General features: G+C 44.5%; 1 non-coding gene and 1 pseudogene across 1 annotated transcript; both read left to right on the top strand.

Moving 5' to 3' along the window:
* Positions 1-15,759: 15,759 nt before the first annotated feature.
* Positions 15,760-15,831, top strand: Trnae-uuc. The gene has a single exon. It is a non-coding gene; the product is annotated as a tRNA-Glu (tRNA).
* Positions 15,832-23,201: 7,370 nt separating this feature from the next.
* Positions 23,202-23,670, top strand: LOC123459528 (annotated as a pseudogene).
* Positions 23,671-25,596: the final 1,926 nt, after the last annotated feature.

Below are 25,596 nucleotides of genomic sequence, written 5' to 3'. Positions count from 1 at the left end.
TAGTGATTAAAGCACTTGCCTGCAAAGCCAAAGGACCCAGATTCAGTTCCTCAGGACCCACATAAGCCAGATGCACAAGGTGGCATATGCATCTGGAGTTCGTTTGCAGTGGCTGAAGGCCCTGGCATGCCCATTCTCTCTCTCTTTCAAATAAATAAGGAAAAAAAAATTTTTTTTAAAGAATTTGACCAGATATTAGGACACAGAAAAGCAATACTTTTTCCAGGGCACCTCAAATCTTACAAATTATCCATTATGAAAGCCTGACATGGGGGGCTGGAGAGATGGCTTAGCAGTTAAGTGCTTGCCTGTGAAGCCTAAGGACCCCAGTTCGAGGCTCGATTCCCCAGGACCCACGTTAGCCAGATGCACAAGGGGGCGCACGCATCTGGAGTTCATTAGCAGTGGCTGGAAGCCCTGCCACACCCATTTTCTCCCTCTCCCTCTCTCTCTCTCTCTCTGTCTCTTTCTCTCTCTGTCAAATAAATAAATAAAAATGAACAAAAAAATTTTTTTAAAAAAAGAAAGTCTGACATGGCCATAGGTTTGTTCAATAACCCAGAACTAGTACCATCATTAAGTTCCAGTCAATTAAACTCTGACTGGGACATTGGTGTCACAGAAGCCATAATGATAGGAAAGAGTAATCACTTCTGGAGCTACAGATATAAAAATAAGAAGTTAGGAGTGTGTGAAACCTGGGAGCTTAAAGGACTTATCTGCAGAACCATGAGCCAGATCTTTGGGCTGATCTTGGTTCCCTAGGAACAAAAATTGGAGACTAGTCAGGAGTGGTGACTCACATCTTTAATCCCAGCACTCAGGAGGCAGAGGTAGGTGTATCACCATGAGTTCAAGACCACCCTGAGGCAACAGAGTGAATTCCAGGTCAGCCTGGGCTACATTGAAACCCTACCTCAAAAAAGAAAAAAAAAGTTAGTCCTCAGTCCTCTCATGAGCTCAGCTGGCCAGTCAATGCTACTGTCTGTGAACAGGGAGAGAGGAGGCAGAGAGGTGATGGGTTAGTTGTGGAAGGGATGGCAAAACTGGAGACAATTACTGCTGGTGACCAACTTCCACAGCCAGGATGAGCTGCTCTGGCCAATCATTCTCTTAGGAGCAGGAAGCTAGGAGCTTCCCAGACTCCCTCCAGTGCTCCCTAATGACATGAACTAGAGTTCTGGTCCCAACATCACAGACATTAAAATAAGCTGTACTGGATTTTTTTAAAGTTTTTAAACCTTTCTGTTTTATTTATTCATTTGCAAGGAGGAAGAGAGAGAGAGAGAGAGAATGAATGAATGAATGAGAATGGGTGTGCCAGGGCCTCTTGCGCCTGCAAACGGACTCCAGATGCAGTATCACTTTGTGCATCTGGCTTTAAATGGGTACTGGGGAAATGGACCCAAGTTCTTAGGCTTTGCAGGCAAGTTCCTTAACTGCTGAGTCATCTGTCCAGCCCCCGTACTAGGTTTTTAAAAGCCTATTTGGGGAGTGATACATGACCCAGAAGGCAGGTGAGCAGTTAGTTGCTTGCGAGGTCTCCAGTATTAACTTGAGTTTATTATCTTTCATTGGTCAGGTAGGAAAGTAGCCATGGACAGCCAGCTCGGCAGCTGTGTGCTCTTTACTCAGCACCCAAGGTGATTCCCTGGCCTGCTTTGTAGCCTATGATGGGAAGAAGAAAGAAACATGCTGTGGTCTAGGGGAGACAGGCCCCTTTGCAGTTTTATTAGAATGTGTGTGATTTTATGGGCTTTCCATAGCATATGTGACTGATAACTCTGAAGAGACAGGACACCAAAACTGTTCGGAAATGTGTCAGGCATAGTTATGGCCCACATGGCTTCAGAGTGGGAGCTGGTTTGTGGCCACTGCAAATGACCAGTAGTGCTTATGATTTATATTTCCCCTGGCCCTTGAATCCTGGCATGTGGTGGGTCTCTGGATTCAAGAGAGCAGAGAGCAGAACTCAGAATGTGTAAAATCAACAGACTAGTTTGCACTTAAAATTTGCATTAACCAATAATGACTCTTCTGGTCATTCTTTCTGATTCCAGATCTCAGACCCAAATAAATTAGGGAAAAACTTTAACTCAAATCACGAGATTATATTCTTGCTATTTTAAAATAGCAGCAGCTGACTTTGACCATATAAGTATCTGTAAAATTTATAATCCCTCTAATGGGCAGTTTTTAACAAGTCCTTTTATTTTAGTTTAATAGAACTAAATGATAGTACTGGTGCTGGAGTGGTGGACAAAAGCATGGGGCACACCAAGCTTTCATGGTGGATAATTGCATGAACTGAGATGGTCTAGAAGGTCATTTGGATCTAGTGCTTTTTTGTTACTATATTTATTGTCAGCATGGGCTGCTAATATATTAGCTTTTGTTATACTTGCCTAGGTTATTTTTCAGTCCTGTGATTGTGGAAGGCTTATCCCATTCTTACCACCATGTGGCTTTTAGTTAAATGTTATAAGTGACAACTTAAATCCATATCTGGAAAGCACACACACACAGATGTTAAAGTCTTTTATATAAAATGGCATAGTATTTAAATATAACCCATGCACATACTCCTACATACTTCAGCTCATCTGTAGATTATTTATAATACAATATAGATGCTATGGGAATAGTTATAGCACACTGTTTAGGGAATAATGACAAATATAACAGAAGTTTAAATATATATATTTTTTAAATATATATATATATATATACACCAAATATAAATATATGTAACTATATATATATTTGGTTTTTCAAGGTCAGGTCTCACTCTGGCCCAGACTGACCTGAAATTCACTATGTAGTCTCAGGGTGTCCTCAAACTCACAGCAATCCTATCTCTGCCTCCCAAGTGCTGGGATTAAAGGCATGTGCCAACATGCCAGGCTTTTATTACACGTTTCTGATAGCCATGGCAACAGGAGATGCAGAGCCACTTAGTGCAGAATTTTTGTGCAGGCCTTGCCTTCACTTCCAGGATTGGGATTCTCTCTCCTGATTGGTCCTTGTTCTTTTCAACTCATTTGCATACACATACTCAGTCAGCCAAACAGGGCTTCCCTGAGTCTATATGTATAATGGGCTTTCACATAGCCACCAGCTGGTGACCTATCATTCCAAACACATAAGTTTATGGGTGACACTTGAATCAAACCACCACACCATTGGACTACATATTTCTGCTATTGGTTCTGGTATGTCTGATGTAGTTTCCTATTTACATTTCTGATTCTGCCTTTTGCATGTGTATGGCATGCCTGCATATGTGTGCATGCATGTTCATGTGTGGGGGGTACACATAAATGTGTGTAGGCCAAAGATGAATGTCAGGTATCTTCTATCAGTTTTCACTTTTTATTTTTACTGAATCAGAATCTCTCTCACTTGCACCCAGAGCACACCATTTTGGATAGTCTAGCCAGTCAGGTTGACCCAGGATTCCTCCCTCTGCCTCCCAGCCTGGGATTACATTACTGCTGGGAAATTACATGGGTACTGGGGACCCAACCTGTGGTCCTCACTTGTAGAGCAAGCTCCGCAGTCCCCTGTTCTGTTTTAACAAATGTTTTTTCATGCTTGGCATTTTACCCAGAGAAATAGTGGAGAAAGGTGGATTAATGACAATTGTTTTCTGTAGGTAGAGGCTTCAATAGAACAGGCCATGGGTGAGGACACTTCTGATGTGGTCTGAAGAGCTAAGAGATATCCAGCTGTGCAAAAACCAGTAATCAGTAGTTGGCTTGCTTAGTATTCATTTGTACATCTCAGTTCCTTTTATAAAGTTATTCTCCCAAGAATGGCTCTGAAGAAAGACCATACTGTTCCACAGTGCCAGCTCATAGACAATTGTCTGTCAACTGCTTGGAGGTTAAGTGCACATGCTGTGACTGGCCCCTGCCCAAGGCACACCTGTTTCAGGCTCAGCACACCTCCTACCTGGCCTGCTTCTTCATCTGACAAGTGTTCCTCATATGAATCTAACAGCACCATAAAGAGAATCATAATACACTGGCTTGAGCAGGAATTCCACTTTACCTTGACCTTTTTTTTGGGGGGGGGGGTTCAAAGTAGGGTCTTGCTCTAGCCAGGCTGACCTGGAATTCAGGGTGGTCTTGAACTCATGACACTCCTATTCTGCCTCCTGAGTGCTAAGATTAAAGGCATGCACCACCACATCTTGCTATTTATTTATTTATTTTAAGCAAAGACAGACAGACAGAGAGATAATGGGAATTCCAGGGCCTCCAGCCACAGCAAATGGACTCCAGATACATGTCCACTTTGTGCATCTGGCTTTACCTGAGGAGTTGGACTCTGGTCATTAGGCTTTCAGGCAAGTGTCTTAACGGCTGAGCCAGCTCTGCAGTTGGAGATATATATATATTGAAGTAGGGTTTCACTCTAGCTCAGGCTAACCTGGAATTCACTATGGAGTCTCAGGGTAGCCTTGAACTCATGGCGATCCTCCTACTTCTGCCTCCCGAGTGCTGGGGTTAAAAGTATGCACCGCCACACCTGGCTTGGACATTTTCTTTTTAATAGGCTTATTGTGTTTATTGCCTAAGTCTTACCTTTGGATGTTTGGTTAAAACTGCCTTTCTGTTTTTGGAGCAGCAAGCTACATGGAAACACAGGTTCTGTGATTCATAAATGCTTAGTCAACATTACCAGCTGGTTGATGGAGAATGGCAGTGGCACTTACTATTGTGGGATCTTTCCTCCAAATTGACTCTTTTTTTGAAATATATATATTTTATTTTTTATTATTAAATAGGGACATATTTTGTATGTAAGCAACACATGTTGGCACCATCCTTTCCCTCCTCCCTGCCCCTTTTCTGAAGAGGCCCTCCTTGTTGGGGATGCAGGTCAACCCCATGGGGATTGTGGGTCATGCATTATAGGGAGGGGGAGAGGCAATGTCTCTGTGCAAAATGTCCCAACGTGTGGCTCTAACAATCTTTTTGCCCCTGCTTCCACAAGATTCCCTGAGCCATGCAGTGTCTTTCTTCATCACCTTTGTGCTGATATCAGCTTAATTGAGAGAACAGTATTCTTGTCCATTTCCCCAATTCTTCTGTGGTTTCAGCTGGGGCCCGGCTGAAGTGTGCTAGGTCGTTTGTCTCCTCAAGTCCAGTTCCCATCTGAAAAAGAGAAGTAGATTCTCCAACAGAGAGTGAAGTCAGCACAAGTTAAATGGGATAACCATTATTAATTTAGAGAGAATTATAAGGGTTTAGACACTTTTATAGTGTAAGGTTAGTGGGTGCTTGACAACAAATTGACTCTTCTCTTTGGGAGAAAGACTCAGGAAGTAAATAGATTTCAGAAAGTGACAAAGATGGAGAGTCTCAGGAAGTTCCCAAAATTTCCAAAATTCAACCACCTCTTCCCAAGCTTACATAAGCTATATGAATTTCTCAGACTCAATGACTGAGCTAACTTCAAGTCATGCAGTCAGCTTCAGGAATGCAGCTTTCGTGAGTAATTCATGCTGAGGTGGGCTTTGAGTTCCCTATGCTCCTGTAAGTAACTCCACACCCATACTTTTTATTTATTTATTTATTTATTAGTTTATATTTCAAGGTCAGGTCTTACTGTAACCCAGGCTGACCTGAAATTTACTATGTAGTCTCAGGTTGGCCTCGAACTCATGATGATCCTCCTACCTCTGCCTTCTGAGTGCTGGAATTTAAGGCGTGTACCACTATGCCCAGCATTACCCATGCTTCTATAAGCAACCCCAGTACATTGACTGGTTCACTGAGCTGGACTTGGGTGGAATCTAGGGGAAAGACCTTCATTCACTTTTCCCCAGAAAATGTCTCACAGCCACCTTCCTCATGCCCTTTCATGACACTGGTGTTTGAGACTCTGTGGTACTGCCCTGCTCTGGACAGCCTAAGTGGTAAGAAAGATCCCCAGATCCTTTTGTTGCATATGGAGTCTCCTCAGCTTGACTTCAAGCCTGCTTCTCTAGGCAGTCCACTTTCCCTGGGCTGGGCTGTGTGCCAGCTCCCACTACTGTCTTCCACCCACTCCTCCCCAGGTTACTTGTGTTACACTCTCATATGCTCCGTTCTTCCTACCACACCTACCCAAAGGTTCTTCCCTACTAAAACCCCAACTCCATTGCTATTTCCTTTTTGACATATCTGTGATTATGCTTCCCAGAAGTCACCCTTTCCCTCTTAATTGTCATTGTCTATACCACTTAAGTGCCCCTGGATGCAGCCACTGGTGTAAGTATCCTTATTCATTCCACAAGTACTCACTGAACATTTTAAGTTTTGTTTAAGGCAGATGAAATTTTTTTTTCATTTGTTTGGGTGGGGGAGGGAGAGAGAAATGGGCATGCCAGGACCTCCTGACATTGCAGAGAAACTCCAGATGCATGCGCCACTTGTGCATCTGCTCTTATGTAGGTAGTGGGAAATCAAAATCAATCCCAGGCTTTGCAGGCAAGTGCCTTTAATCTCTGCACCATCTCTCTGGCCTCCCAATTTTTATTAGATTTTATGGGTTTTTTTGTTTGTTTGTTTTTTGAGGTAGGGTCCCACTCTAGTCCAGGCTGACTTGGAATTCACTATGTAGTCTCAGGGTGGCCTTGAACTCACAGCAATCCTCCTACCTCTGCCTCCCGAGTGCTGGGATTAAAGGTGTGCACCACCATGTCCAGCTGTTTTATGTATTTCTTTTTCTTTTTTTATTGACAACTTCCATGATTGCAAAAAGTATCCCATGGTAATTCACCCCTACCCTTTCCCCTTTGAAACTCCACTCTCCATCATATCCTCTCCCTCTGAAAGTCTCTCTTTTATTTTGATGTCATGATCTTTTCCTCCTATTATGATGGTATTATGTAGGTAGTGTCAGGCACTGTGAGGTCATGGATATACCGGCCGTTTGGTGCCTGGAGGAGCATGTTGTAAGGAGTCCTACCCTTCCTTTGGCCCTTACATTCTTTCCACCACCTCTTCCTCAATGGACCTTGGAAGTGTGATAGAAATATTTTAGTGCTGAGCACTCCTCTGTCACTTCTTGTCAGCACCATGGTGCCTTCTGAGTCATCCCAAGGTCACTGCCATCTGAAAAGAAGCTTCTCTAATCAAAAGTGAGAGTATCATTAATATATGGGTATGAACATTAAGAAAAGTGCTTACTAGGCAGTTTGGTGAGCATAGTATATACATTTAGCCAGACCGCAGCACACACTATACCCCTAGGGCTCAAGACTAATCCTGTTGTAAGTTTTCAGTATTGAGGATGTATTCCCTCTCATGGAGCAGGCTTCCATTCAAATTAGAGGCAGTTGGTTTCTCCCATAACAGACATGCCACTATTGCACCTGTTGCCTCATTTGGCCTGGCTGGCCAAATATAAGGTTTGCAGTGTCCACTGTTGAGTATCTCCACTGGTGATTTCTCCATTTCCCATTGAACTACATGCACATGGCTATTTCTAGCTGTCAGGTGGTCTACATGGAGGAAGTTTTCAGCTCAGTTCCAGCATGATTTCACAGTGGCCTTGTAGCCAAAGTATGTGGAACCTTTAGCAATAGGGTCTTATCATCTAATTCTGGTGGGAAACAAAGGGCCTCAGCAATGGCCTGGGAGCCATTGGTTGCATCAGGGACCTCCCTGGCCAAGAACTCAATGGAAGGTATCCCTTTCCTGACACTGAAGATTTTCTAGTAACAGTCTATGGCTCCTGAGTGTTCCATTGTCCAAAAAAGTAGGTTTTCATATGACTTATTTATATCCTCATAGATTTTGATTTGCCCTCCCTCTACCTTTTTTTACTCATTCTCTTCCCCTGACCTCACTTAGGCCTTCTCACCCCCATTAATCTGTTCTTCTACTTAAATATATATAATGCCATCCTATCAAGTCCTCCTCCCTTCCTTTGTATTCCGTTTTTATCTCCTGTCTAGCTTACTGGCCTCTGCTACTGAGTTTTCTTCCTACTCACACAGACGTCCTCATTTGTAGCTAGGATCCACATATGAGACAGAACATGCAAAGTTTGGCTTTCTGGGCCTGGGTTACCTCACTTAGTATAATCTTTTCCAGATCCATCCATTTTCCTGCAAATTTCATAACTTCATTTTTATTTTCTGCTGAGTAGAACTCCATTGTATAAATGTGCCATATCTTCATTATCCATTCATCAGTTGAGGGATATCTAGGCTGGTTCCGTTTCCCAGCTATTGTGAATAGAGTGGCAATAAACATGGTTGAGCAAGTATCTTCAAGGTAGTTCTTAGGATATATGCCTAGGAATGCTACGGCTAGGTCATATGGTAGATCTTTTTTTAGCTGTCTCAGGAACCTCCACACTGATTTCCACAATGGCTGGACAGATTGCATTCCCACCAGCAGTGTAGAAGGGGTCCTCTTTTTCTGCATCCTCACCAGCATTTATGGTCATTTGTTTTCATGATGGTAGCCAATCTGACAGGAATGAGATGAAATCTCAACATAGTTTTACTCTACATTTCCCTGATGGCTAGATATGTAGAATATTTTTTCAACATTTATATGCCATCCATATTTCTTTTTTTGAGAACTCTCTATGTAGTTCCATACCCCATTCTTAATTAGGTTGTTTGATTTCTTATTATTTAATTTTTTGAGTTCTTTGTATATCCTGCATATTAATCATCTGTCAGATGAATAGCTGGCAAAGATTTTCTCCCATTCTGTAGGTTGCCGCTTTGCTGTATTCAGTGTCTTTTGCTATACAGAAGCTTTGTAATTTCATGAGGATTATTGCAGCTCTTGCAAACAAACTCTAGACACATGTGCATTGGCTTACATAGGCAAGCCCAACAGACTGGCCCTTTTTTTTTTTAAAGCTAGCGAGAGAGAGAGAGAGAGAGAGAGAGAGAGAGAGAGAGAGAGAGAGGGAGGGAGGGAGGGAATCCATGTCAGGGCCTCCAGCCACTGGACGCTTGTGCCACCTTGTGTATGTATGCAACCTTGTGAGCTTGCATCACCATGTGCATCTGGCTTATGTGGAACCTGAAGAGTTGTAGGCAAGTGCCTTAACTGCTAAGCCATATCTCCAATTTTTATTTTATTTATTTTTTACTTTTTTATTTTTTGGTCTTTTTAGTGGTAGGGTCTCACTCTAGCCCAGGCTGTCCTGAAATTCACTATGTAATCTCAGACTGGCCTTGAACTCATGGTGATCCTCCTACCTCTGCCTCCCGAGTACTGGGATTAAAGGTGGGTGCCATCACACCCAGATTCAATTTTGATTTTTTATTAATTTGAGAGATGAAGAAAAAGAGAATGGGGGTGTCAGGGTCTCTAGCCACTGCAAACAAACTCCGGATGCATGTGCCACCACGTACATCTGGCTTACATAGGTACTGGGGAATTGAACCTAAGTCTTTAAGCTTCATAGGCAAGTGCCTTAACCACTAAGCAGTATCTCCAGTCCCCCCTAATTTTTATTAAAGGAAAATTATATGGCCTAGAGAGATGGCTCATTGTTTAAAGGTGCTTGCTTCCAAAGCCTGCCAGCCTGAGTTTCAATTCCAAGTACCCATGCAAAGCCAGCTGCACATAGCAGTGCATGCATTTGAAATTTGTTTGCAGTGGCATGAAGCCCTGGTGCCCCCATACTTTCTCTATCTATTTTTGTTTTTTCAAGGTATAGTCTCACTTTATCTCAGGCTGACCTGAAATTCACTGTATAATCTCAGACTGGCCTCAAACTCATAGCAATCCTCCTTCCTCTGCCTCCCAAATACTAGTATTAAAGGCCTACCCTACCCTACCTGGCTGTCTCTCTTTTTCTTGACAAATAAAAGTATTATATAAAACCAGCTGTTTAAAAACAAAATAATTTTTGACAATGGACTACTCAGGAGCCATAGATTGTTGCTAGAAAATTTTCAGTGCCAGGGAGGGGATACCTTCCAATGAGTTGTTGGCCAGGGAGGTTCCTGATGCCCCCAAAACATTACAGGCCATTGCCGAGGCTCTTGGTTTTCCATTGGAAATAGATGGTAAGACCCTGTAGCTGAAAACTCCACATACTTGGGTTGCAAGGCCACTGAGAAATCCTTCTGGAACTGAGCTGATAACCTCCTCCATGTAGACCAGCTGACAGAAAGCTGGAAGAAGCCATTCTGCATGCAGTTCAATAGAAAAAAGAGAAATCACCAGTGAAGATACTCAACAGTGGACACTGCAAGCCTTATATTTGGTCAGCCAGGCCAAATGAGCCAATGGGTACAATAGTGGCATGTCTGTTATGGTGGAAACCAACTGCCCTCTAACTGGACTGGAGGCCTGCTCCATGGGAGGGAATACATCCTTGATAATGAAAACTTACAACAGGGGTAGTCATGAGCCCTAGGGATGTAACATCTGGTGCTGTCTGGCTAAATGTATATACTATGCTTATCCAACTGCCCAGTAAGCACTTTTCTTAATGTTCATATCCTTATATTAATGCTACTCTCATTTTTGGTAGAATCTTCTCTTTTCAGATGGCAGTGACCTTGGGATGACTCAGAAGGTATAGTGCTGGAAAGAAGTGACCAGAGTGCTCAATACTGTAATCTCTCTATCACACCTTCCAAGGCTCAGGGTCTAATGTGGAAGAGGTGGTAGAAAGAATGTAAGTACCAAAGGAAGGCTTACAACGTGCTCCCCCCAGACACAAAATGGCCTGGATATCCATGACCTCACAGTACCTGACACTACCTACACAAGACCATCATAATAGGAGGAAAAGATCATGAATCAAAATACAAGAGAGACTGACTGAGATGGGGAGGGGATATGATGGAGAATGGAGTTTCAAAGGGGAAAGATGGGGGAGGGAGGGTATTACCATGAGATATTTTTGTATAATCATAGAAGTTGTCAATAAAAATTTGAAGAAAAAAATAAAACAGGGAAAAAAACAAAATAAAATTTATTAAAGAAAATATGCTTCAATGAGAGACAGAGATGGAAGCAGGTGAATTCTGAGGAGAGAGAGAGAAAAAAAAAAAAGAGAAAAAGAGAGGGAGGGAGGGAGATGAATGAATTGCACCCTGAGAGGGAATTCTTACATAGTTAAGGGAAGTTGTTTTATCTTATGTCATCTATGTGGGATCCTTATCTGAATAGGTAAAAGGGAATTTCACCATATTTCTAAATAGTAAATTTTATAGCACCAGTTGTCTTTCTTTTCTTTTTTTCTTTTTTTTAAAGATTTTTATTTATTTATTTGATTATTTGAGAGTGACAGAGAGAGAAAGAGGCAGATAGAGAGTGAGAGAGAGAATGGGCACGCCAGGGCTTCCAGCCACTGCAAATGAACTCCAGATGCGAGCGCCCCCTTGTGCATCTGGCTAACGTGGGACCTGGGGAACTGAGCCTCGAACCGGGGTCCATAGGCTTCACAGGCAAGTGCTTAACCACTATGCCATCTCTCCAGTCCCCAGTTGTCTTTCTTGAAATTGAGTTTTTTGGGTAAATACCTCGGGACATTAGGAGTTAGGCTCCAGATTTTTGCCATGTAGGTATAGGTGAAACCCAAGACAGCTACTCAGATTGAGTAGTGAAGAAATGAAGTAAGCAATATTCAAACACCAAGGGCTGACAACAGTAAGAAAGATACCAGGCTATGGACATGTTTTCACTTATGTGATTTATATTTTTCATTGTGAGTGTTAACCATGTCAACTTGATGGGATAGAGAATGACAATGGAAAAAAGTCTCTGGGTGTCTGCGAGGGTTAACTGAGGCACCCCACCTGTGGGCAGTAAGTACCATTCCATTAGCTGAGGCCCTGAATTGACAAAGAAGAAGAAAGTGAGCTGAGCCCCAACATTCATGTCTTTGCTTCCTGACTAGATTTAACATGACTAACTGCCTGAAGCTCCTATTCCCCACCATGATGTACTCTTCCCTTAAACTTTAAGCTAAAATAAACCTTTCCCTCCTTAAATTGCTTTAGTCAGGTACTTTTAGTCAGGCACAGCAACAAGAAAAGTAACTTGTTGTAGGTTGATTTCAATGATAAAGTGACTTATGGGATGGTCCTAGTTGCAGTTATTTTCTTTCTCATTGTGGGAACAAGCATCTGACCAGAAGCAACTTATGGGAGGAAAGGCTCACAGAATCCAGACGGAAGTTCCATCATGGTGGAAAAAGCTGGCTCCCTTTCCCAGACCCATAGCAGAGAGACACCACCAAACAGCCAGCAAAGACAAACAGCCTGAGCCCAAACTGACAAACACACCTTAGGGCTGGACTTGACATCCACCCCTAGTGACACCTCCTCCAGCAGGTGCTAGAGATTTAAGTAGGAAGCTTGACCTTAATTAAAAATCCTTGAGACTATGAGGGACATACAGTCACATTCAAACCACCACAGTCACCAAATAGCTGAAGAGACAGACTTATTAATAATTACATAAAACCTAAACACTCTGCCAGCAGTAGGGATACAAGGGAATGAGAGGCAGGGGTCAGGGAGCAGATGGTCTACACAGAAGGAGCAGGGAAACAGGTCTAGGCCAACAATAGCCATGATGACCCCACAGCACCTGACCCAATGTGAGGCTACAAGGCTGTTCACCCTGAGTCATAGGGCATGTAGATGTTGCTAGATTTGGACCAGAGGTGAGAAGCAGAGTTATATGAGCTGTGAGAGCTGTTGAGGAAGCTCTGTCATCCCAGTGGCCTTTGAAAGTCAGACCCAATTTTAGAAGCTTAAGCTAGTGTTAGGCTATGAAGATGAACTCAGCAGAGGAGAGGCCATTACCCTGAAGAACTCTGAGGTTAACTGTGCCAAATTGCAGTCTGCAGAAGACAGCACTCTTGGGAGTGGAGCTGAACTTCTGCATCTTCCTGACACCCTTCTAAAGGCTAACTCTTGGGCCCCCTGAAATGGAAACCGTCTTTACTTCTAAGTAACTGGCAAACACGAGCCTGAATCACACCCACATCACCTTGGCGAATGTAGATGTCTGGCAAGTACAGTATGTTTGGGGCTTTTTCCAGTATCAAATGGAGGGTGAAATGGGAGAGGTGCCCAAAGAAAATCAGCCTTACATGCATGGGAACAGGAATAACTGTTCCTTGTGTCAACAAGGCCTTTTTTGTGTATGCAGAGCTAAAGAAATGCAGCTCACTTACTGGTCTGGCTAAACTTCAAAAATGTGTGTGTGTGTGTGTGTGTGTGTGTGTGTGTGTGTGTGTGTGTGTTTTCCCCCTCTTCCCAGGAACATTTTGTTCGTGCTGGTGGTTAAAAGGTGGCAGCTTTCACATACAAGTACAGCAGGAAGTATTTTAGTTAGATAAAAAGAAAGACTGTTTGGCAGAATGATTGAGGGCAGGAATAGGTTCCCAGGGGGATTATGGGATGATTTTTATTCATAGAACTTCCTATTAAACAACTCAAGAAAAAGTGGCTAGGGGTAGGCTTCCACACCACATTTTTAAAGGCTTGTGCTTTGTGATTCAGGGGAACAGGGGGGACCTGAAGCAGTTTCATGGGGTTGAGCTGGTTTGGAGCTGGGGTCAGAGTGGTATAGAGGAGCCTGGCAGGACAGGTGGGTGGAGTGGTTTGCACCCCTGCATATGAATGTAGGCTGTGTCAGGGTTGCGTAAAACCTTGGAAAGTTTGGCCAGGGAATTTAGGTTTTCCTCAAAAGAGAGCCAGGAGCCCCCACCTTCCGTCCCAGGCATGTCAAGCAGTAAGGGGAATGATGGATGTATCAAGAGATCCTAGGCTTTCCGAGGTTGAAGTTCAATGCTTCTCCAAATCTAGAGGCATCAGAATCTCAGAAGGGTGGTGCTTGTTCAAATCTAGACTCCCAGACCTTGTTCCCCCACACTCTCTTCTGGAGGTCCTGGATGGGTGGGTCTGAGACTATGGATTAACAAAACCACTGATGATCCTGGTACTACTGGTCTGAAGCTAAATTCTGCTGACCTCCCTGCAAGGCCCTATTCTAGGGGCCCACGCAGGGTGGCCTGCTAGGACCCCACCCAATATGATGAGGGTCGACTCTAAAGCATGTGCAGGCTCAGTAAGGGTTCTGGACTGAGGCTGTGTAACAGAACCTTCTGTCTTCCTTTCTCCTCCTCTCCTTCACTTCCTGAAGCTTCCAAGGAAAGGCCAAAGAAAGCAGTGAGAAGCAAACCGATAGTACCTGGTGTGTATTTAACCAGCACATCACTAGTTTTTACCCGGTTTGCCTGCTCTTCAAGGCAAAGAGTCTTGTAGCATTTGCCCATTCTCCTGGTCTCCATCCCCTCACTCAGCACAGCGGTGTCCTGCTCCCAGTGTGAGGTCATGAACAGTCAGGAAGTGAAGCCCATCATGGCATTCTGAGACACAGTGGGCGGGGTCCAGCAAACCACTGCTTCTAGCCTGAAATCATATCCAAGCTGGAGATGAGGTAGAGGTGGGAGAATGCTCTACAATGAAGATTGGGTTGCTGAATACGGTATTATCTTAAAGGGTACTTTGTTACTTAAAGCGATCATAATATTAATACTCAAATTTTCATTCAATAGTTAAGAAAAAAATGCAACACGTTTCAGTTTAGGGAGTGTGAGACAGAAGATAATTTGCATTGTGGTTATAGCAGAAGGATGCTGTCCTTCCAAAGTGTGGATTGCAGTGGGAAGCTATATCTTTAAAACCGCAATGTATTCACGTGGAAATACTGAATTGGAAAGTATACGCGAACTCTTTGCTCTCTCCCCACCCGCAACTGGTTTCCTGTGGTTGAAGTTGGTTTGGGGGAGGGGTCTAGATGTTTCTGAGCAAATGTCATCAAAAGGAAGGCAGCTATCTAGGAACTGTTCAGACAGTTCAGGAGAAATGGCCAAAGCGCGGGCACTATCGACCTTGCCGTTCATCGTGAGGACTACACGGGGACAGTGTCTGCTGTGCACAGATTTTCTTTAGAGCCTTGTACACTTTTTTAAAAGACAGAAAATGGGTGAACCGGGGCCTCCAGCCACTGTAAACGAACTCCAGATGCATGCACCACCTTGTGCATCTGGCTTGTGTGGGACCTGGAGAGTAGAACCTGCATCCTTGGGCTTCGCAGGCAAGGGCCTTAACTGCTAAGTCATCTCTCCCGTCCCTGAGCCGTGTAAACTTTTGGTTTTGTTGGATTTCTGGAGGCCAGCCTCACCGAGTGCGGCATCTCTTCCGCGCCGGCCCTCTGCGTGCGTGTCACAGCGCAGGCTTTGGAGGGCGTGCCAAGGACTCCAGGGACCAGGCGGGGTCTCTACGTGTTGTCTATAGAAAACAAGGGTGCAAGGACCCCAGAGCCATCGCTCCCCCGCACTGGCTCTTGAAGAAACTGCCCCCGACCCAACGCTGCCGGCGAAGGGCAAGGGAGGCCTCTGCCCGCCGCGTACGTCCCCAGCCGGCCCGGCCGCCTTCGGGTCCAGCGCGGCCCACGGACCCTGGGGCGGTCCAGGCGGCCCTCGTACCCGTTGCTGCCGAGGAAAGACCCGGGTCTGCGGCCGGGCGGGGACTCGGGCAGCCTGGAGCGAGCATACGAACTGTGGCTGGTCCAGTCCCGAGTCCGCGCCGGGGGACCGCGCAGCGGGCAGGCAGAGCCGAGGAGCGGGGCGGGGTGGACAGGGGTCGGCCGAGCTCGCGCATGCGCAGGGAGGCTTGCGAGCACCGTGGGAGGAGCGGAGAGCGAAGGCGGAGCCGGGAAAGAGACTCAATTTGACTGAGTACCTACACCTACTGTCGTCTCCCACATGGTCTAGCGGTTAGGATTCCTGGTTTTCACCCAGGCGGCCCGGGTTCGACTCCCGGTGTGGGAACGCATTTCGGTTTTTGAAACGCAGCCAGTTTTACACACTTCTCTCCCCGAAACAGACTTACTTGATTTTACAAAAACTGCAGAATAGGGCCGGTGGGAGTCCAAACACCGGGGCCCAAAGGAAGGGACAGGAGAGGTGAGCAATATGTGGAACTGGGCTTGGAGCTTTGTCCAACAACCAAGTGGTCTCCTTTCAGCATGCATACTTCTGCCGTCACTTGACCTTTTAAAAGCGCTGTTTTTGAAAGAAAAGAAAAAAGAAAAAAAAGAAAAAAGAATTTCAGGACATTCTCAGGCTCGGAACCTGCTAAGCCAGCCCTTGGAGGAGAGCAGATTTCCAGAACAGGCATCAAAGTAGGTGCAGAAGTAGGTATACTTGAGCGAAACGTCTACATTCTAAGTGGAGCTGCAATTCAAACTGAACCAAATGTTTAGAGAAGGAAGAAAATTAGGTTATCTCAAATATGCAGCAGCAAAGCCATGGCAAAAACACCACGATCTTCTCCCTCTGGTATATTTGATGCATTTTGTGTGTGATAGAGAGACAGATACAAACTAACACTGTCCATATAATTGCTTAGATTAGGAATCCCAGAATTGCTGTATGACCATTTTTTTCAGGTGTCACTCAGATAAGTAAACCCCTCCGCCCAATCTTTTCTATCTTTTTACCTCTCCAGACATTTGCCAGTGGGAAAAACCTTAAAGTGTTTAGAGGCCCCGTTTCTTACCGTGGCCTTGAACTTTTTGAAGCTTCCCTAATTGTTCCCAGGCTACCATGACCATTGAGCAGTGTCTATGCAAATGACTTGGCGTCAGTGGGACTGAGAAATTGGACCTGTTAAAAACCCTCTGGGGTTTAAAAGGAAAAAATGCCATCCTTCATGAGAAAAATATTAAGCCAAACTTATGCTTATTTAAAATTCTTTCTGAATATCGTGACCAGTCCTCTAATCCTAGCCCTTGGGAGACTGAGGCAGGAGATTTGCTGTGAATTCTAGTCAAGCCTGGGCTACATAGTGAACTCTAGGCCAGCCTGCCTTGGCTATGTGTAATGAGACCCTGCTTCAAAACAAGACAAAATAAAATTCCTAAACAGGGCTTAGAGGAAAAAATTAATCAGCTAGCAATCTATTGAACCAAATATGAGAACATAAAATGCTAACAGTAGTAAGAGGCAATTATGTATTGAGCACTTACCATGAATGAGGCTAGTTTTAAATTTTTTATTCATTTATTTGCATGGGTGGGGGGGCGTCATAGGTGTACCAGGGAGTGCAAAGTCATGCTTTACTTGGGTACCGGGGAATTGAACCTCAAGTGGTGGACTTTGCAGGAAAGTGCCTTTAATTGCTGCCAGCTGCACATGCATGAAGACCTGAGTTGGATCCTCAGCACCCACGTTAAAAACAAAACAGGGCTGGAGAGATGGCTTAGCGGTTAAGTGCTTGCTTGTGACGCTTAAGGACTTTGGTTGGAGGCTCCATTCCCCAGGACCTACCTAAGCCAGATGCACAAGGTGGCACATGCACCTGGAGTTCATTTGCAGTGGCTATAGGCCCTGGTGTGCCCATTTTTTATCTATCTGCCTCTTTTTCTCTCTCTGTTGCTGCCAAATAAATGAAAAATAAAAATAAAAACAGAACACACACACGCAAAACAAACAAACAAAAAAAAAAAACAGGCATGGTGGTGTGCCTGTGTCCTGAGCACTACTTAGTTCCAGTTTCCCATATGGTCTAGTGGTTAGGATTCCTGGTATTTGTCCAGTTGAGCAGGGTTCAATTCCTGGTCTGGGAAAACTGAAAAGTAGCCAGTTTTACATACTTCTCATCCAAGAACAGACCTGCGTTTGCAAAAAGCTGTAAGAGTAGTCCAGAGTGGGGCAGGTGGGAATTGGGGAAACGTACAGGGCCAGCCGCGAGCAAGATGAACAGCAACTGATTGAAAGGAGGTCTGGGCAGGGGCAGAGGACTGATTGAAACCCGCTTGCTCTTCTGCAGTCATTTCCCTTTTACACCGTGGATATGGAGCACATGACTAAAAGCACTCTAAAAAAATTTTTGTTTAGTTTTATCTATTTATTTGAGAGGGACAGAGAGAGAAAGAGACAGACAGTCGGGGGGTGGGGGCGGGTAGGGGAGAGATGAGAGGGGAAGAGAATGGGCGCACGAGGGCCTCCAGCCACTGCAAATGAACTCCAGATGTGTGCGTCCCCATGTGCATCTGGCTTACTTGGGTACTGGAAAATCGAGTCTCAAAACTTGGGTCCTTAGGCTTCACAGGCAAGTGCGCTTAACCACTAAGCCATCTCTGCAGCCCCCAAAGCACTCTTTTTGATAAAAAAGAAAAACATTTTCAGGACATTCTTGGGCTCTGAAGCTGCTTAAGCCAGCACTTCAAGGAGAGCAATTTCCCACTGGGCAAAGGGAGACAGAAGGAGCTGTGGAGCTTGTTGGCTAAGCTAGTCTCGGAATTTGGTGAGCTCCAGGTTCAAGGAGAGATGATGTCACAAAAAGCAAGGTGGACTAGTAAATGTAGCTTTTTGCTTTGTTGGCAAAGAGGCTAAAACACACACATTGGAGTAAAAGCAGCATTTTCAACAAATGGTGCTGGAGAAACTGGATAACTGCATGTAGAAGAATGAATCTCGACCCTTCTTCCCCAGCTTGCACAAAAATCAACTCCAAATGGGTCAGACATCTCAGTATAAGGCCTGAAGCTGTGAAACAACTAGAAGAAAAAGCAGGGAGTACACTTCACGATATAGGTATAGGGAAAGATTTTCTGAATAAGACTCTAATAACCTAGGGAATGAGGCAAACAATCATTGGGAACTCATAAAACTGAAATAAAAGCTTTTGTACAGCTAAGCAAACCACCAACAGAGTCAATAGGCAACCTATAGAATGGAAGAAAATCTTCATCAGCTCGACAATTGACACAGGTTTAATATCTAGAATATAGAAATAATCCAAAAAAAAACTAAGCAAAAAATGTCAATCAAACCAGTCATAAAATGTGGTGAACTGAACAGAGAATTCTCAAAGGAATAAATACAAATGACCAATTTAAAAAAGTTCATCTCATGGTGAGACCTGGCTGGGATTCAGAAGAGAGCCAGTCCCCAAACAGCCTATCTGGTGCTGGAAACTGCTACATGAGCTACTGGGGGAAAGTGGTCGACAGTGGTGTGAACAAGCAGGGCTCTAAGCTGCTCAGAAGGAACCAGCCTGACAAGAAGTATACTCCAGTGCAATGGTAGCGCACAGCCTTGAAGGGTAACCAGTAGCTTTCTGGTTGGCCAAGAGATCATCCGCTCAGTGGAAAGGAACCCATATCTGGAACTGAGAACCAGGTCTGAATCCTATGGAGACAAAGGTTATGTTCTCTAACATCAAGCTCCTTCCAGTCTTTGGCTAAAAGAGCGGCTATATCCATCAAAATCTCCCTAAATTAATAATGCTTGTCCAATTTAACCTATGCTAACTTCACTCTGTTGGAGGATCTGTTTTTCTTTTCAGAAGGTAGTGAGGCTCAAAGACCACCTCTTGTGTCTCAGTCCAGGGTAAATAACAACAGAGGAAGTGGGGGATGAGCAAGAGCACTGCATCTGTGGTGAACCTGACAATCAGCACCAGGGTGAAGGCTAAGGATACTCAACATATACCAAAGCAGAAATCCAGAGGATCCTGAGAGCTCATCACAGAAGTAGACTTAACGCACACTCACTGTGGTGTCTTAGGTTTCTGAATGCTAGGTTCCCAGCTGATGGAGATTTAAGAATTAACACCTCTTGGAGGCAGTGTATTGTTGGGGGTGGGCTTATGGGTATTATAGACAGTGTCCCCTTGCCAGTGTTTGGCACACTCTCCTGTTCCTGTTGTCCACCTTATGTTGGCCAGGGGGTAATGTCCACCCTCTGCTCATGTCTTCATTTTCCCTGCCATCGTGGAGCTTTTCCCCAAGTCTGTAAGCCAAAATAAACATTTTTTTTTTTTTCCCCACAAGTTGCTCTTGGTTGGGTGATTTCTACCAGCAATACGAACCTGCCTGCAACACCCACCAGGCTCAGAGAATTTTGCAGAAGAGGGGGCGGAAAATTGTAAGAGCCACAGGTTGGGATGTTCATGTCCAGAGGCTCTGCCTCCCCCCATAACTGACTGCTGCTCTCACATAACCCCCAACCCCATGGGGAATACCAGCAACCCCACTGAGTAGGGACCCCTGCAGAAAGGGAGCAGGGAGGGAAAGAGTACCAAGACATGATGTATCCACACAGAGTGTTTTCTTTTCTTTTTTTTTTTTTCAAGGTCAGGTGTTGCTCTGGAATTCACTATGTAATCTCAGTGTGGACTTGAATTTACAGTGATTCACCTACCTCTGCCTTCCAAGTGCTGGGATTAAAGGTGTGCACCACCACACCTGGCTCCAAAGTGTGTTCTTAATAAATAAGCCATCAGGAAAATGCAAATTAAAACTACTTTGAGATTCCATCGCACTCCAGTCAGAATGGCTATCATCAAAAAATCTAATGAAAATAAATGCTGTCAAGGGTGTGGGGAAAGAGAGAACCCTCATTCACTATTGCTGGGAGTATAAACTTGTACAGTTATTTTGGAAATTAATATGGATATTTCTCAAAAATCCAAAAATAGATTCACCATGTGCTCCAGCTATTGGACTTCTGGGCATATACCTAATGACTCTTCTCTTTACTACCTGATTAGGATTATGTTATATTATCTATATTTATGGAAGTGCCCAATAATTTTTTTAAAAAGGTCAACAATGAACAAGTAGTAGTCACTGCATGCTACAGAATTACACAGCCAGACCAGATGTCCACACCAGTGAGATAGCGGCACATACGTTACATGGGCAGCAATCAGTTACGTTCTGATTGGATATGAGGCCAGCTCCATAGGAGGAAATTCATGTCTGATACTGAGAACCCAGTCAGCAGTGTATGACATGGAAGGTCAAAGCCTCTACAAGGAAGCTTCTACCATTCTTTAGCTGAAAGGTGAGGTTATTCCTGTCAAAGTCTTCTAAATGTCTATGTTTCTCCCCTCTCGTCCATTCTTCTCTCACTCTTGGTTAGAGAATCTGATTTTCGTAGATGACTGCAGAACCCAGGAAGACCCAAGAGTAGTCAGAATGACAAGCAAAAAGTGTTGCATACCTAGTGCAAGACAAGTGAGCGCGTACTTACTTGCAGGACCTAGAAAACATTGCAGAGATTAAACATGAGCGCTGCTTTCACTGCTAGCCAGAGAACCTCCTCCAGGGAGGTGGTGGTAGATGCTGAGGACACTCAAAACTCATCAGAGCAGAAAAGCAGAGGCTGCCCAGAGCCCCACACTCAAGACTTCTAACGCATCCTCCAAGGACCAGGGGACATTGTGGAAGAGAAGAAGGGACAATGTAAGAGCCATGGGGCCAGAGGTGCACTCTGAGGCACTGTTCACCACAGAGACAGGTGAATTCATGACCCTCAGTGACTACTGATGACCCACTGATGGTGGTCCCCAGGGTAAAGGGGGGGTGGGAATATGACCAAATCGCAACATGTTCATGTATTAAAGTCCTCAAAAAAAAAAAAAAAAGGTGGAGAATGATTTAAGAAGATACGTAACATCGATTGGTCTCTATAGACACCCACTACTTCACTCACAAGTGGACATGTCCACACTCACACAAAGAAAACAGCACTCCTCTTAAAGAAAAATTATGGACGAAGGGAGGTGGTTCAATCAAAACTGGACAGATGACTGCTTTTTATTTTTTTGTCAAAGCAAATAGGCACTTTGCTTAACTTATAGGGAATTTGTGGACTGGAGAGATGGATAAGCAGTTAATGATGCTTGCTTGCAAAGCCTGCTGGCCTGCATTCAATCCCCCAGTACCCATATAAAGCTGGATGCACAAAGTGAGAATCTGTGCAAGTTTTCAAAGACTATGCTTTTAAAAAACATTATATGCACAAACATGCTGCTGTGGTGACCACTGAGGAGACTCAAAACTCACCAAAGTATGAAGGAGAAGTGACAGTGGAGTGTTCAGCACTAAGTGAGATGTCTCTGTCATACCCTCCAAGGCTCAGGACCATTGCAGGAGAGGTGGTTAAAAGAATGAAAGAGCCAAGGGCAGGGAGGAGTGCTTTACAATACTGTCTTCCAGATCCAAAGTGGCCTTGGTATTCATGACCTCACAGTGGCTGATACTAGTTACACAGGGTCTGCATAATAGGAAGGAAAAATGATATCAAAATAGAGGAAAGACTAGTTGGAAAGAAGAAGGAATTCAGTGGAGAAGGGGATTATGATCATGATATATTGTCGATATGTATGGAGGTTGTCAAAAGTTAAAAAAAAAACATGCTGCCAAATTTGTTGTATCAAGGATTGTGTTATAAGGACAAAGGAACAACAGAACTGAAAAAAGTCCATGTTCTAATCAAGAGTCTTTTTTTTTTTTTTTTTTTTTTAGGTAGAGTCTTGCTTTAGCCCCAGGCTGACCTGGAATTCACTATGTAGTCTCAGGCTGGCCTCAAACTCACAACGATCCTTCTACCTCTCCCTTTCCCTCTCTAGTGCAGGGATTGAAGGCATCTGCCACCATGCCCGGCTCAACAAGACTTTTTTTTTTTTAGGTAGTCTCGCTCTAGCCCAGGGTGACCTGGAATTCACTACGTAGTCTCAGGCTGGCCTCGAACTCACACTGATCCTCCTACCTTGGTCTCCCGAGTGCTGGGATTAAAGGTATGCACCACCATGCCTAGCTCAATTTGCCATTTTTATTAGAGGTATTGATGGTGAATATAATGTCACTGAAGAAATGGCTTCCTTTGGTGCCAGTAAGAGGCACAACTAGATCAAAAGATTTACATGAAACAGAAAAATACATGTTAAAACGATTTTCTTCGTCCACAGTCTCCATGTCTGCTGTATAGTTACTGATGGTGTCCTGGTGATGGTCAGTATAAGAGAACGTCTTGTAATTAATACAAAGCAACACAATTGACACCTAAAATTCATGTTTAATGAAGTATCACTGCATACTACAACACGAAAATGTATGCACAAAAGGATTAAAAATGGATAACATTGCCGGGCGTGGTGGCACACACCTTTAATCCCAGCACTCGGGAGGCAGAGGTAGGAGGATCACTGTGAGTTCGAGGCCACCCTGAGACTACATAGTGAATTCCAGGTCAGCCTGGGCTAGAGGAAGACCCTACTTCGAAAAACCAAAAATAAGGAAGGATAACATTATGCAAGTCATTACCAAGACTGAATTTCATAAGTACTGAGGGATTAAATCATCACCGATTCCAGGAATTTCTTAAACTGTTAATGGAGCTGTCTTGTCTGCACTGAGAGCAGCTCTCCTGCCTTTGCCCCTCACCCCTGAAAATGCATGCCAGCTCCAAGTTCGTCTCCACCCGCTCCTTGGTCTGGAGCACCTTTCAGCCGCTGAGTCGACCACTCTCTGCAGTGGTGCTGAGCCCCCAGAGACATGGACGAAAGAGAGCCTCAGCAGGCTGGCAGACACCCCGACCCTGACCCTCATATCACTTGTTGCTTCCAGACCTGCACCATTTCAAGGGCTATGGACACAGCAGCCAAGTTCATTGGAGCTGGGGCTTCCTCAGTCGGGGTGGCTGGCTCTGGGGCTGGGATTGGGACTGTGTTTGGCAGCCTCATCATTGGTTAGTTCAGGAACCCTTCTCTGAAGCAGCAGGTCTTCTCCTACATAATTCTGGCATTTGCCCTCTCTGAGGCCCACGGGGCTATTTTGTCTGAATGTGGCCTTTCTCATGCTCTTTGCCATGTGAAGCAGTCATCGGCACCTCTCCCTCCCATAGTTCTTTCTCCCATGTCTTGTCTGCCCTGAATGTCCCTTTTCTTGCTTCCCCCCACGCCCCAGGAAGTCTGGGAAAAGTGGTTGGCTCAGGGTTTGACAGAATGAAGACAAATAAATACTGTATCAATAAAAAAGTGTTAATGGAAATGGTAATACCATTTACTTCTTGGAAATAAGATTGACAAATTGAGTCCAAATGTTGAGAAGACTATGCTTTGCAACATATCAAGTCATTTATGATATTAAAAACAAAAATTTGTGCCAGAACTTGACAATGAAAACTGACTTACAGAATCAGTATTTTTATAGTTGCATTTGGCATTCCTATAATCCAAATTTGTTTTGATAAATTTAAAGATAGGCACCCTTCCTTCTTTCCTTCCTTCCTTCCTTCCTTCCTTCCTTCCTTCCTTCCTTCCTTCCTTCCTTCCTTCCTTCCCTCCCTCCCTCCCTCCCTCCTCCCTCCCTCCCTCCCTCCCTCCTTCCCTCCCTTCCTTCCTTCCTTCTTTTTGTTACTTAAAATTCTTAAATTTCTTTTCACCATTTCTACTTTTAGGAATAAGTTTGTTGTGCCTTGTGGGTGGTTAACAGAGAATGGTGTTTACCTGTCCACCAAGGTGCAGAATCATCTTTTCTCCTTAAAGTGGAGTCACATGCTGATTAAAATGGAGTCTTTCAGGCAAGGCACAGCCTGGAGAAGACCACTGTATGGGGCTGGAGAGATGGCTTAGTGAGACATTTGTGGGCAAAGTCAAAGGACCCAGATTCGATTCTCTAGGACCCATGTAAGCCAGATGCACAAGATAGTGCATGCATCTGGAGTTTGTTTGCAGCAGCTAAGGCCCTGGAGCACCCTCTCTCTCCCTTACTCTCTCTCTGTATCTCTCTCTCTTCGCCTGATCACAACATATACTGATTCATGAGCTGTAGCCAATGAATGGTTTGGCTGGATGGTGGATGTGTGGATAGATCTCTCTTCATGGGCAAAAGATGTAAAAATACTTGTGTCCCATGTAACCTCAGCAGAGGAGTTTGTAATCAACTAGACAAAGAAGACCTGCCCTGTGGAGAGAAGTCAGCCTCTTTTCTCAGCCATCCCTGCCATTCCCAATGGGGTCATGAACCGAGTGCAGGGATAGAGGATATGCATGGGTACCACAACATGGACTCCTACTCACAAAGGCTGACCTGGTTATAGCTGCTGCTGAGCACCAAATCTGCCAGCAGCTGAGCCCAACACTGAGCCTCCAATATGATTGCTGTCTGGGTGACCAGTCAGCAATCTGGTAGGTTGACATTGGACTATTTCTATTGTCAAAGGGGCAGCATTTTGTTTTTACTGCAAAATACTTATTCTGGGTGAAAACTACCATCCATGAACTTATAGAATGCCTTAATCACACAATGGTAGCTCACGTAGCATTGCTACTGACCAAGGAACTCACTTTACAGCAAAAGAAGAACTGCAGCGGGCTCCTGCTCATGTTCCCACCACCTGGAAGCAGCTGACTTGATGGAACAGTGGAATGGCCTTTGAAGACACAGTGCCAACTAGGTGGTGACAGCCTGGAGGGCTGGGGAAGAGTTCCCTCAAAGGCTGTCAGTGTCTAATCTGTGATACTATTTCTCCCGGAGCTAAGATTCATGGTCCAGGAATAGAGGAATGGAAATACAAATAGTACCACTCACCACTCACACTTAGTGACACAGCAAACTTTTGCTTCTGGTTCCTATGACCTTGTTCTCTTCTGGCCTAGAAGACTTGGTTCCAGAGTGGGGAGTGCCTCTGCCAGGAAGGATAACAAACATCCCACTGCACTGGACGCTAAGACTTCCCTCTGGCCACTTTGGACTCCTGATGCCCTTGAGTCAATAGGCCAAGAAAAGAGTTGCAGTG

This window comes from Jaculus jaculus, chromosome 3, assembly GCF_020740685.1.
Source record: "Jaculus jaculus isolate mJacJac1 chromosome 3, mJacJac1.mat.Y.cur, whole genome shotgun sequence".
In the NCBI taxonomy this organism is placed as follows: domain Eukaryota; kingdom Metazoa; phylum Chordata; class Mammalia; order Rodentia; family Dipodidae; genus Jaculus; species Jaculus jaculus.
Note: the sequence above shows the minus strand (reverse complement) of the source record. Positions and strands in the feature narration are given on the sequence as shown.